Source organism: Cherax quadricarinatus, chromosome 73, assembly GCF_038502225.1.
Source record: "Cherax quadricarinatus isolate ZL_2023a chromosome 73, ASM3850222v1, whole genome shotgun sequence".
NCBI lineage: Eukaryota > Metazoa > Arthropoda > Malacostraca > Decapoda > Parastacidae > Cherax > Cherax quadricarinatus.
In genome coordinates this window covers 19,606,942-19,621,116 of record NC_091364.1, presented here as the reverse complement: position 1 = coordinate 19,621,116, position 14,175 = coordinate 19,606,942, and the positions used below count along the sequence as shown (strand labels likewise).

General features: G+C 42.9%; 1 protein-coding gene across 1 annotated transcript in view; it reads left to right on the top strand.

The window, feature by feature from the left end:
• The window catches only part of LOC128689147 (uncharacterized), a 42,156-nt gene that overhangs the window by 21,624 nt on the left and 6,357 nt on the right, over positions 1-14,175 (top strand). The window lies entirely within an intron of this gene.

Here is a 14,175-nt window from a genome sequence, read left to right as displayed (position 1 = left end):
ACAGGCTATTCTTTTTCCGTTTGCCGCAAGCCTATCCACAGTGGCATGTACATTCACTAGTTTTCTTACCGTGATCCCTGTGTTAAAAACGTGTTCTTATTTCTGTCATTCTCCGTGCCTGACGTATTTGTGCCCTTCAGACACAAATACGTTGGGAATACGTAGAAACCTTAAACTCTTCGCAGTTCATTCTCTCGTCTTGGCTACCCTTCGGATTTCTTGAACTCTGCCTGATCTCTTGCTAATCAGACTTATTTTTTTTCCTCTCCTAAACTGTCTACTCTTGTGAAATCTCCTGTTCTCTGCTTTCCCTATATTTCCAGTCTTTCTAATCTCAACAACTCTCTCCGTTCCTTAAACATCAAACATCGTCAAACTAACACCCTTTGCAATAATCTATTGATTCCTTCGGAGTCTACTCTATTTTCTGCTTCTATGGTATTCTTCAATACTTTGAGTAAACTAGCCGCTACTTTTCCGACAGATTTAAAGAGCATAGGAGTAGTGTTAGACTTGCCGACACCAAAAATACTCTTTTCTGTCATATTAAAGATTACAATCATCTTGTTGACTGGTCCTCAGCTAAAACTGTCTACCCTACTTCAGCCTTTCACAATCGCCGTCTTGTTGAAGCATCCCTAATACACAACTTTTCTAATATGAATCTTAGTCCTGGCACTGTCTCTGTAGTGAAGAGTTTCTATGAAGATATGTTCACGTGAGAATAGGTAGGAGACAGGGAGATTTTTTCCAGTAAAAGTAGGCCTTAGACAAGGATGTGAGGTGTCACCATGGTTATTCAATATTTTTATACATGGGGTCGTAAGAGAAGTGAATGCTCAGGTATTGGCAAGAGGCATGGGATTAAAAGAAAAATAATCTAACACAAAGTGGAACTTGTCACAGTATCATTTTGCTGATGACACTGTGCTTTTGGGAGATTCTGAAGAGAAGTTGCAGAGGTTTGTGGACGAGTTAGGTAGGGTGTGTAAAAGAAAGAAATTAAAAGCAAAAATAGGAAATAGCAAGCTGATGAGGATAAAAAATCTGGGAAATGAAAGATTGCATATCAGACTGGAGGGGGAGAGTATGGAGGAAATGAATGTATTCAGATATTTGGTGATGGACTTGTCAGAAAATGGGTCTAGGAAAGACGAGGTGAATCATAGAACTGATGAGGGAAAAAAGGTGAGTGGTGCACTGAGGAGTTTGTGGAAACAAAGAACATTATCCACGGAATCAAAGAGGGAATGTATAAGAGTATAGTTATACCAACTCTCTTATGTGGGAGTGAAGCATGGGTGTTGATGGTTTATATTATTATTATAATCAAAAAGAAGCGCTAAGCCACAAGGGCTATACAGCGCTGCAGGGTAGGGAAGGAAGCGAGGGTACTGGGCGGCAGAAGGGGCGAGGGATGATTAGTAGGTTACAGAAAACAGTGGGGCAGGGGATAGTGCAGGGGTAGAGGGTAGCAAGAGATTGAGGTAGAAAGGGCTGAAGGTATCATCAATGTTTGTGGAGTAAGTCAGTTGTTGTCAAAAAGTCAATGAGAGAGTCCGGATGAAAGGTGGGTCCATCAGCGAGAAGGGAAGGTAAAGAGAGAGTAGTAGAGCGGAGACGACGTTGGAGGTAAATTCTGCGTGCTCGTTGATAAAGGGGGCAGTCTAACAGAATATGGCTGACCGATAATGGAACCTGACGATGCTCACAGAGAGGAGCAGGGCGCCTCTCCATGAGATGTCCATGAGTAAGACGAGTATGGCCAATGCGAAGGCGGGAGAGAGTAGTCTCCCAACCTCGACACTGGTGACAAGAAGACGGCCAGTAACCCATACTCGGTTTAATAGAACAAAGTTTGTTATTGAGCAGAGCAGACCAACGTTGCTGCCAATGGGTGTGAAGGTGGGTAGCTATTAGAGCAAAATAATCCGGAAATGGAACACCTCTATGTGAAATTGGTAGGTTATGTACTGCTGACCGTGCAGCAGTGTCTGCCTGTTCATTGCCCTGTACGTCAACATGACCAAGGACCCAACAAAAAACAATATCTTTATGCTTGGTAGAGATACGGCGTAGCCAAAGTTGGGATACGGAGAACTAGGGGGTGAGGTGTATCAAATTTCCTTAAAGCCTGAAGAGCACTGAGGGAGTCAGAGACAACCACAAATGATGACACAGGCATAGATACGATACGAATAAGTGCTGAAATAATGGCATACAATTCAGCAGTAAAAATGCTAGCCGAAGATAGTAAATGCACCCGCACGACGCTGTCCGGAAACACTGCTGCGAATCCAACGCCGTCAGAAGATTTAGATCCATCTGTGTACACGGCGATGGCATGAGAATGAGAGTGGAAGTGGTCAAGAAAAAGAGAGTGGGAAGCTACCATAGGTAGTTGGGCTTTCGAGCAAGGGAGAAGAAAGAACAGACCTGAACAGCTGGAACTTCCCAGGGGGGTAGGGAAAAGTGAGATGCTACGTGAACATATAAGGGCGGTAACTGAAGGGAAGACAAGAGCGAATGTAGGCGAAGAGAGAAGGGACGGAGCAAACAGGGGCGGTTAACAAATAAAGAATGTCTACTTACATCAGTGACCATTCTATAAATGGAAGGATTGCGGAGATAGTGAGAGCACACAGACAAGGATGGAACATTCGCTTCTGCATAGAGGCTCACAACAGTGGAAGAGCGAAAAGCGCCAAGGCATAAACGTAATCCTTGGTTAAGGCTAGAGAGAGTAGCAGGAGAGGCCACTGAATAGATCTGGTCACCATAATCGAGTTTCAATAAAATGAGGGCTAAAGGAAGGAGAGTTCGACGATCAGCTCCCCATGAAAGAAGTTCAGCCGGCTGTGACAAGTTGCCTTTACAGAGGCAATGTGGGGTTTCCAGGATAACCTATGGTCAAAGAGAAGGCCTAGAAACCTGACTATCACATTCAGGGATACGGGAGCCATAGAGGTACAAAGGATGATTGGAGATGACAGAGCGTCTAGTGAAAGTAATTTGGTGAGTTTTGGTACTGGAAAATTTAAACCCATGCGTGGTGACCCAATTGGAAACAGGGTGGACCGCATGTTGGAGAGAAACTGTAATGAGGTGACAGTCAGTGCCTGCACAAGCAATAGCGAAGTCATCTACATAGAGTGATAACCAAATATTGGATGGAAGAACAGAGGCCAAATCATTTATAGCAAGGAGAAAAAGTGTTGTGCTTAGAACACATCCCTGAGGGACACCTTCAGCTTGGATAAAGTCCGGGGAGAGCACATTATTAACACGAACATGGAAATGTCTGTCAGTTAAAAAGTTCTTTAGTAAAGGTGGTAGATTGCCTCGGAGGCCTAAGGAGTGGGCTTGGGCCAAAATATTATACCTCCAAGTTGTGTCATATGCCTTCTCAAGGTCAAAAAATATGGCAATAACTGAGTGGTTATTCGCGAAGGCATTACGAACATACGTATCCAAACGTAGTAAATGGTTTATGGTAGAACGGCCCTTACGAAAGCCATATTGACAAGTGGAGAGACTGTTGTGTGTCTCTAAATACCACATTAAACGTCTGTTTACCAGACGTTCCATCACTTTGCAAACTGCACTGGTAAAAGCGATGGGACGATAGTGGGAGGCTTCATGTCCCGTAGTACCCGGTTTGCGGAAAGGGAGAACAATGGCAGATTTCCACAGTTGTGGAAGAACTCCTTGTGACCAATTAAAATTGAAAAGGCGTAATAGGACTGCAAGGGCTGACTGATGTAAATGTTACAACATACGAATATGAATGTCGTCGGGCCCAGCTGTCGATGATCGGCAAGCTGAGAGTGTTGCCTCCAGTTCCTGAAGTGTAAAAGGCACATTATACTGTACTTCTCTGAGAGAAGAAAAGTCCACGGGTGCTAATTCTCTGGCAGACTTTGAGGAAAGAAACGAGGGGCAGAGATGGAGCCCCAGAGAAATACGGACCAGATGATTGCCAATTTCAATGGCAACATCTAGTGGGTTTGCTATATCAACACCGGCAACCTGCAGAACAGGAGCCGGGTCAGGAGAATATTTACTACTCAGTTTCCGTGTTCTTTTTCCAGACTGTACTCAGAGGAAGCAGACGTGAAGTGTGTTTAGCGTCGCGGATGACACGGCGAGTGATCGCACGCTTCTGCTTAAAATCAAGAAGTCTCTCAGTGGTTCTATTATACCGGTACCTGCCCCACGCAGCGCGTTTCAAACGTACTGCACGAGCACAAGCAGGAGACCACCAAGGCACGCATTTCTTAGAATGCCTGCCCGAGGTTTGGGGTATAGAATGAGAAGATGCGGTTAAAACTGAGGACGAGAAGAGGTGTATAAGCTCATCAATGGAGGACGAAGAAGAAACCTCACGAAAAACAGTTAGTTGTGAGTAAAGGTCCCAATTTGCCCGATCAAATTGCCAGCGTGGGATACGAAGAGGTGGTGAATATGAAGGGGAAGTAAGAATAATTGGAAAATGATCGCTGTCATGTAAATCCGGGAGAACAGACCAGGTGAAGTCTAGTGCGGCGGAGGAAGAGCAGACTGAGAGATAGATGCAAGAGAGTGTATGAATACGAGGATTAAAATGGGTGTGAGTACCTGTATTTAAAACATAGAGGGGGTGGGAAGCAAGAAAAGCCTCTAGCTGAATGCCACGGAAATCACAGTGAGACCCCCCCCAGAGGAAATGATGGGCATTAAAATCGCCAAGTAACAGAAGTGGTGGCGGTAATGACGAAACAAGAAAGGCAATATCCGGAATAGATAATGCTCGAGAAGGAGAGAGATACAAAGAACAGAGTGTATACCACCTATGCAGGTGGATACGAACTGCTGTGCAATGCAGTGAAGTTATGGTGAGCAGCAACCTTAAAGCAAGACAGCAATGCCTAAGCGTATGTAATAAGGCAAATAGATCATTGGGATTTATATCAAAAAGTGTAAGCAACAGAATTCCAGAGGTTATGCTGCAGCTTTATACATCATTAGTAAGGCCTCACCTAGATTATGCAGCTCAGTTCTGGTCTCCATATTACAGAGTGGACATAAATTCGTTAGAAAACATTCAGCGTGGAATGACTAAATTAATACATAGCATTAGAAATCGTCCCTATGAAGAAAGATTGAAGACTCTTAAATTACATTCACTTGTTAGAAGAAGAATGGCGGGAAACATGATCGAAGTGTATAAGTGGAAGATGGGTATTAGTAAAGGGGATATTAATAAGGTCTTGAGGATGTCTTTCCAAGAGAGAACCCGCAGTAATGAATTTAAATTAGACAAGTTTAGATTTAGAAAGGACATAGGAAAGTATTGGTTTGGAAATAGGGTAGTTGATGAGTGAAACAGTCTACCTAGTTGGGTTATTGAGGCTAGGACTTTAGGTAGCTTCAAATTTAGGTTGGATAAATATATGAGTGAGAGGGGTTGGATTTGATTGGGACTTGCAAATGAGTGGATAGAGTTATCAGATATTATTTCTTGGGTAGCATTGAAAATTGGGTTGGGCAAATGTTTTGTTAATGGAATGGATTGTAAAGGACCTGCCTAGTATGGGCCAACAGGCTTGCTGCCGTGATCCTCCTTTCTTATGTTCTTAATAGCTGATGGCATGGAATATCAGTGCGTAGAAGGGCACTTTCATTAAAGGTCCCATCAGGAAAAGGGTCCGAAGAATACAATGAATTATAGCTTGAGATGGGATAGATAATGGCAGAGTGTAATTCTGGTTTTTGTAAGACAACACCAACAGGGGAAAATTGGGAAAGCAACGTCTGAAGCTAACCCCTATTACCCCTGAGGCCGCGTATATTCCACTGTTAATAGGCCATGATTGGCAACGATAAAGATACTAGAAATCTGCAGGGAAGGGTACCTACGGACTAGAGGGGTTGGAAAAGTCCACATGCGGAGGCAAAGGAAAACATTCAAACAGCAAAGAAACGGTGCGCTGTGAAGAAAGGAGTTGTGCAGATGGAGAAGAGGAAAGAGAAGGAACAGAGGGTGGATCAGTGTCCATTGATGGTTTGGTCTCTGCAATATATTCAGAGATTGCTTCAAGTGTTTTGGAGTTTAGAGACATCGTATGAGAGATAATATCGGAGATGGGAGGAGGAGGAGTTTGAGTAAAGATCAGAACTGTAATGGACTGTACCAAGATAGGGGGAGGGGCGAAAGGGTGGAGGGAACTGGAGAAGTGTGGGAGGGGACAGAAGAGGCAGAAACCTGGGATGTGGCAGAAGAAGAAACTTGGGAGGGGACAGGGAAGGAAGGCACAGTACGAGGAGGAGGATGAACCTCCACACTTGTAACAGAGCCAGTTAAAAGGGAAGACCCAGGTACAGAGACTGGGAAGGTAAAATGTGGAGGTGGATGAAGGGAAGGAGGGGTTAAAGGAGATTTTTTGGACTTCTGAGAAGTAGAGGGACGATTGGGAGGAGGTGTCGTACGAGGTTTTGTCGATACCGGGGTTTGTGAGGGAGAACACGAAGAAGTGAGAACAGACTGAGGTGTTGAAGTAGGGACGTCTGAGCCCAGGACAGCAAAAGAATTAGATACAGGAGTGACTATGGGACTGGCAACCGCAGAGGAGGCTGCAGAAGATGGGAGCCCAGAAGTGGGGGGACGTTTTGAAACATGAGAATAAGAAATACAGGGTAGACTCCCTTGAAGGCAGAGATGAGAAACTGCCATAGCATAAGGGAGACCTTCTGCCTCTTTGAGGTAACGAAATTCCTGCTCATTTAAGTAGACCTGGCAATGGCGAGAGTACGAAGGGTGAGCCTCATGACAATTAAGGCAAGAGGGAGGTCGACTGCAAGACGTATTAGAATGGTCATCAGCACCACAGACTGGGCATTCGGCTATAGATCTGCAATATTTTGCTGGGTGGCCAAATCGCCAGCAATTCCTACACTGTTGCAGTGTAGGTATCACCTTCCGAACTTGTAACCGATGTCCTGCTACATAAACAGAGGATGGGAGTTCACGGCTGTCAAAAGTTAAACGAGCCACATTGCAAGCGTATCGTCTTCGCCTGCGTACAGGAAGAACATAAGTGTCTCCCTTGAGAATTGGGAGATCTTGGAGTTCCAGCTGTTCAAGAATGTCATTGCCACATGTCTGGAAATTCTGTTGTACTATGGTATGGGACAGAATAACAGTACCACTACAAGAATTGAGGGAATGATGTTTTTCGATAGTGATAGGAATAGCATCGATATGTGAAAGAAGAGAAAGATCATGAGCTTGGGTAGAACTCTGGACTGTGATGATGCGCGTACCACTCTTAATAGCATGAAAGGAAATATCTCTACCAACGTGGCGTAGGAGCGCTTTGCCAATACAATGGTAGGAAAGATAGGCAATAGAAGAAGTCTTAAAGTAAAGAATTTAGTCCATTGTGTGGTCCGAAACTGAGTGTGGAGAGGGAGTGCATGACATGTCGGTCTCTTCCGAGTAGAATGGGAAGGTAACGAAGTAACATCATCAGGAGATTGTCGTTGGCGTTTAGAAGTGGGACCAGAGTCGGTCCGACGTGGGACGGGCTGGCGATTCAAAAATCGCCGCACCATAGAGGAAGAGGCCAGAAGCATAGTCAAAGGAGAGTGGAGGTCAGGCAAATTGAAGGAGTCAGTCAAAACCCCGGCACCTGAAGTGGGTGACGAAACAGCACCAGCAAGAGATACAGGGACCTTAGGAGTGTCCGAAGAGTGGCCAAAAGACGAGGCGAGGTCAGAACGGGGTGCGGTAACAATAAGGGGCCCAGGGGTAGCGGGGTCATGCATCGGGAACTCCATGGTTAAGTTACTTCTTTTTTTTGTTTTTAAGAAAAAAAAAGAAAGAAGAAAAGAAAATAAAAATGAAAAAAAGAATAAAAAAGGGGGGAACAGGGAGGGATAGTTCTTAGGAGGAATGAAAGGGCCAGAAATCTACCTCCGTGCCCAAGAGGACCTCAGCACCACATGTAGCGCAGATGCAGCATGGAACCCGTGCCATACCCTACCCTTCATGCCAGTAAACCAGCAATCCGGGATAGCAACCTCACATCTTCCTCGGTGGACAAAAGAGAGGGCGGCCGGATGTCTGCCACAAAGCATACCTCCTTCGGCCACCACCCCCGGATTGATGGTTTATAAAGAAGGTAGAGGAGATGTGTCTCAAGGCAATGTGCTGTGTGAATATAATGCAGAGAATCCAAGGCTGCTGGTGCAGGAATGGTAAAAGTGTTATTAAGAGAGCTGAGGAGGGGTTGTTGAGGTGGTTCGAACATTTAGAGAGGATGAAACAAAATAGTGGAATGATGACAGGGTAGGTGTCGGTCTAGGAAAGGTTGGAGGAAGGGGGTAAAGTAGGTTTTGTATGCGAGGGGCTTTGACTTCCAGCTAGCATGCGTGAGCATGTTAGGTAGGAGCGAGTGGAGAGAAATGGTTTTTGTGACTTAACGTGCTGTTGGAGTGTGAGCAAATTAACATTAATGAAGAAATCATACGCCTTTTCCAAATCCATAAATTCCACAAAAACCTCTTTACCTTTTTCTAAATACTGTTCACCTATATGTTTCACTATAAACACTTGGTCTACACACCCCCTACCTTTCCTAAAGCTTCGATGTTCATCTGTTATCCTACTCTCCGTCTTACTGATAATTCTTTAAAAAATAACTCTATCATACACTTTACCAGGTAAACTTAACAGACTTATTTCCCAGTAATTTTTGCTCTCTCTTTTGTCCCATTTACCTTTATACATGGGAACTATGCACGCTTTCTGGTGAATGTTCAAAAACTAGAGAAAAGTTTTTCTAACTATATTGAACAAAAGTGAGAGAAAAGTTAGGTCCACTTAAAACTATGGACAGCTTGGTGACAAGGAGAAAGAAATATGCTCCGTTTTTGAAAATTATTTCTTGTCGGTTTTCACCCAAGAAGACACAAATGATATTCCAGTAATTAATTATTATAGTGGGACTGAGGGAAAAAAAATGTAATATGACTATCACTAGGGATATTGGTAATCAAATAAAGTGATCGACTGCAACAAAATTTTACCACAGGTCTCGATGAATGTGAGGGAAAAGTTCAATAGATAGGAGTAGCGAGGGAGTATATAGCGACAATAGTTTCATTGCCGGCTACTTGTTAAGGTAGGGTACGTCAAGCTCCCGCCTTTTTTCCCCCACCCCATAAGTGATAGTTTGACTGCCGGCTGCTTGTTAAGGTAGGGTCAGTCTATCTCCCGCTATCCCTTCCCCTCCTCCTTCTCCCCCCCCCCGAAAGGTGACGTGTGGGGCTCTGGTCCAAACAGTAATCACTAGACTCACAGCTCCCAGAACTACTCTTGGATGACAGAGAGGGTCACCTGTCAATCAACGAGAAGAACTGGTGGAGATGGACTAACGTCCTGAGACTTCCCCTTTTTGGATTTAATTACCTGTGCACCTGTATGAAATTGCAGGACGTAACCCCTCATCATTGCAGCGGTAAAGAACCTGCTTTCCTGTCATCGGGATATAATACTCAAGGCTATACTGTGAAGAACTAGCCAGTGGGTCGTAACCAACACCTGCGACCCTCCCCCATCATCAGCAACGGCTACGATTTCAACAGCACAGTGTCACCAACACCAGACACCCCTATATATATTAGCGTTGAATTCAGTTATTATTTATATTTTTCATTTTCCTTTTTCTTTAATGTAGGATAAATATTTCATATTTAAGTGTTTTATATTTTATATTTTCTATATAATAAAGTGTTTATGTTTGTCTATTCATAAATTTTCCTGAGGAGGAGCCAGCCTTGGTAATACTGTCTGAAGTTATTACAGGGCTGAGTAAGCCTTCACAAGTGGCGACCTTGCCAGGATCAACTCTACTGAATCAAGATTCAACTCCATCTCGAATCTACCATTGGAACTTCAACGCCGCATACCACAAACGGTTACCACCAGCCATGAGTAATCATTCTCTGTGGTAGGACTACAGTACAGGTATTTAAAAGATTTCGTGATTGTTAGTCTCAATTTATTGTAAGTCAAGTCAAGGCAGGAATACTAGTTAATTCTGCCATCTATTTTTGTGTGAGCTTGAAACACTTTGGAGATTTTCCAGTGACAATTTGTTTCATTGAGTTCTTTATTATATCAAGGGAACTGTCATAGGACACTCTTGATTAGTTGGTGAGAAGATTGGATGGTCAAGTGACCCCATTCTACTTGCTGTTTGCTCGGAGCCGGCACAGAACCCTTCGTTTTAATTAATACATATTGTTTAATTGAAGTAGGGATCGAGCCCTCTGGTTTATTTACAGTTTGAGCGGAGCAGGAATTGAACCCTCCTTTTTCTTTAATACCCGTTTCATTTCCCCTGATAGTTTAAGTTATTCTTGCAAGCATGGAGGAATACCAGTTTTGGATGAACGCTGGAAGTAAGTTAGGAATAACAGGGAAAAATTGAGAATCTTTCATTAGTGCTAAGATCCAGGAAAGACTTGAAAGAGAGAGAATTGAGAGAGAAGAGAGAAAGTCAGAAAGGGAAAGAGAAGAAGAAAAGGAGAGAGAGAAAATCGAAAGAGAAGAGAAAAAGGAGAGAGAGAGAATTGAGAGAGAAATCCAAGGAAGACAGAAAGTGAAAGAGAAGACAAAAAGGAGCGTGATAGACTTGATCGTGAAGAAAGAGCTAGAGAACGTGAGGAACAAGCTAAAATACGTGAGGAACAAGCTAAGATATGTGAGGAACAGGTTAAATTAAGAGAACTTGAGGAAAGAGCAAAGGATAGAGAAGTTGAAGAAAAAACAAGAGAACGTGAGGAAAAAGCTAGAGAACTTGAGTTAATAGACAGAGAAAAGGATCGCGAGCTCGAAAAATCTCGCCTTGAATTAGAGAATAAAAAGTTAACTCTTACACAACAACAATTAAAGGAAGGAGTAATGGAACAACGTGCAGTCAGTGCACATATTCCAACACCTAATTTACCTCCCTTCACAGAGGGGGAAGACATAACTTCATACATTATCAGGTTTGAAAATACCGCTACCCTCTGTGAATGGCCTGCTGACACCTGGGCTACCAGGTTAGGAATGTTATTTTCCGGTACAGCTTTGAATATCTATGCAACTTTGTCGCAGGATATCATATGTAATTATAACCTACTGAAGAAGGCAATCCTTAGAGCATATCAAAAAACACTAATTCTTACAGGAAAGATTTCAGGTATGCCACCTTACAGCCTGGCCAGAACTTTCAGCAGTTACATGTAACACTCTTTCGTTTGTTCGACTTTTGGAGAGAGATTTCAGGAATTGATCACAGTTATGAATCTCTCAGAGACTTCATGGTTGCTGACCAGTTCCTGACAGCTCTTCCTCACCAGATACGAACATTCATTAGATAACATAACCTGATTAAAGCTGAGGAAGTTGCTGAGGCTGCTGACCTGTATGCTGAGGCTCACAATTCCTATAAAGACCTAAAGGGATCGAACCCTAAGGGCAAGGGTTTATCAGACCTTAAGAAATCAAAGCCTCTAGTGGAAAGTAAAATGACTTCTTTTATTCCTGTTTGTCATTTGTGTTGTGTTAAGGGACATAAACGTCCAGATTGTCCTTCTAAGAAGGTCCAAAAAGTTGGAAGATGCTTTAAAGACTGTAATGACCAAGCACCCTTCTGTTCAGGAACAGTTAATGGACTTAATGTATCTACCATTTTACGAGACACTGGATGCACATGTATAGTCATTTCTGATAAGCTGTTCCCTAACCTTAAAGAAACTCATTCCTCTGCTATACTTTCAGACTACTTGGGCCGTACGGACACTTTTCCTACCATCCGTTGTTACATTACGTCTAAATGGTTCACAGGTTGGTCTGAAGCCGTACTAGCTCCCATCACTTCTTGCTCCGTACTAATAGGTAATGTAAAAGGTGCCATTCTTCCTTCTGAGGTTGACCTTTCTTCACCAAAGGTGGACATAAGTGTTTCAGATCCTCTTCCTGTAGAGTCAGAGAAGCCCCTCGAAAGTTCAGATGAGACAATGTCTCGTGAGATTCATGTGGGATTAAAAACCAGTGATGCTACTCTCGAGAGCGAGGTAGTAGGATCACCGGTTCACTTGTTAGATGAAAGTGAAGGTATCACCTCCGATACCATAAATGTCTTGACTAGGGCTCAGACCAAAGCCCAGGTTTCTCCTACTGCCCATCCTTTGATTTTCCCTGACTTTAAGCCTTTAGATATATCGAAGGATTCCTTTGTCAATTTACAACGTAATTGCCCTTCTCTTCAGAATTGCCATAATGCTGCTAAACAAAATCAAGTTATCCAAAGGAAAAACTTTTCATATAAATTTAAATATATAAAAGGTATCTTGTACAAGTCAGTATTCAAATTAAATTCAGATGAGATAGACTATTCCATCTTAGTTGTTCCAAGTCAATGCAGAGAGACTGTTCTTAAAATGGCTCATGACCTGCCAGTGGCCGGACATTTCTCGCATCGTAAAACCTTAAATAAAATTAGGGAAACCTATTTTTGGCCAAACATGTCCTCAGATATCACTACCTATTGTAGATCGTGTAAAGTTTGCCAACTGTCATCCTCCCGAGGTACCAGGCGAGTACCTATGGTCAAAATGCCAGTCTTTACGGTACCTTTTGAAAGAGTAGCTATTGACATCGTTGGTCCTTTATCTCCACTGTCATCTGGTGGACATAGATATATATTAACATTAGTTGATTATGCTTCGAGTTTCCCTGAAGCCATACCCTTAAAGACCGTAACTACTACAGAGGTGGCTGAAGCCCTTTTGTCCATCTTCTCCAGAGTGGGCATCCCTAGAGAAATTTTGTCTGACCGTGGGACACAATTCACATCTGACTTAATGCAACATCTATACCAACTTCTGGGAGTGAAGCCTCTCTTCACCACACCCTATCATCTCAGCTGTAATGGGAGGATTGAGCGCCAGCATTCGATTCTCAAGTCCCTTTTAAGGAAACTTTGCTCCCTTAAACCTAAGGAGTGGCATCGTTACCTACCCTGTGCTTTGTTTCCTATGAGGGAAGTTCCCAGTGACTCTTTTGGGATGGACAATGGGCCAGAGGCCCATTGTCCATCCTTCATGACTTATGCACTAATGAGGAGATGAGTGCTGAGGTTCAGTCTTCTTACCAGTTTCTCCTTGACCTTAGATCCAAACTTGAGGAGACCTCTGACATAGTTTCGAAAAACCTAAGCTTGTCAATGGACCAGTACAAAACCTATTTTGATTCCAAAAGTCAGAGAAGTTTTAAAGTAGGAGATGAAGTTCTTGTACTTTTGCCTCTCAAGTCAAATAAATTATTAGTAGCATGGAAAGGTCCATATAAAGTATAAAAAAAATTGTGGGAAAGTTGACTACCTCATAGAAGTCAAGGGGAAACCTAAACTTTATCATATCAACATCCTTAAGAAATATTACCGTAGAAATTCGGTTAACTGCCTTAATAACTTTGACTTAGTTTTCCCACACGAACTTGATACGACAACTGAAAAATGTAAGGTGTGCGTAATTGACACCTCTAACTTAGACCATGATGAAGAACTACATGACTTGGTGACTTTTGACCACTCGGACGCAATCAACATTAATATTAATGAATCTTTGGATGACCATAAGAGACATGAACTACTTCAATGTGTGAGTAACTTTTCAGACGTCTTTACTGATATTCCAGGTGTCACCTCCACGGTAGTCCATAAGATTGACTTAGTGACGGACAATCCTATCAAACGAAAATTATACCCAGTTCCAGTTCACCTTAGGGATGCATTTGACAGAGAGGTAGACAAATTATTAAAACTAAAGATCATTGAACCTTCAGTATCTGCATATTGCTCACCAGTAGTCATGGTTAAGAAGGAGGATAATTCATATAGACTTGCTATTGACTTCAGAGTCCTTAATGCTATAACTCTGTGGGATGCTGAGCCTATGCCCTTAATAGATAGCGATCTACACAAATTTTATGACGCTTCCTTCTTTTCAGAGATTGATATTGCACAGGCATATCATCAAGTAATGTTAGATCCTTCTTCTAAGCAGTACACCGCTTTTCCTACACACCAAGGACTGATGCAAAATAGAACTATGCCCTTCGGTTTGGTAACTGCCTGTGCT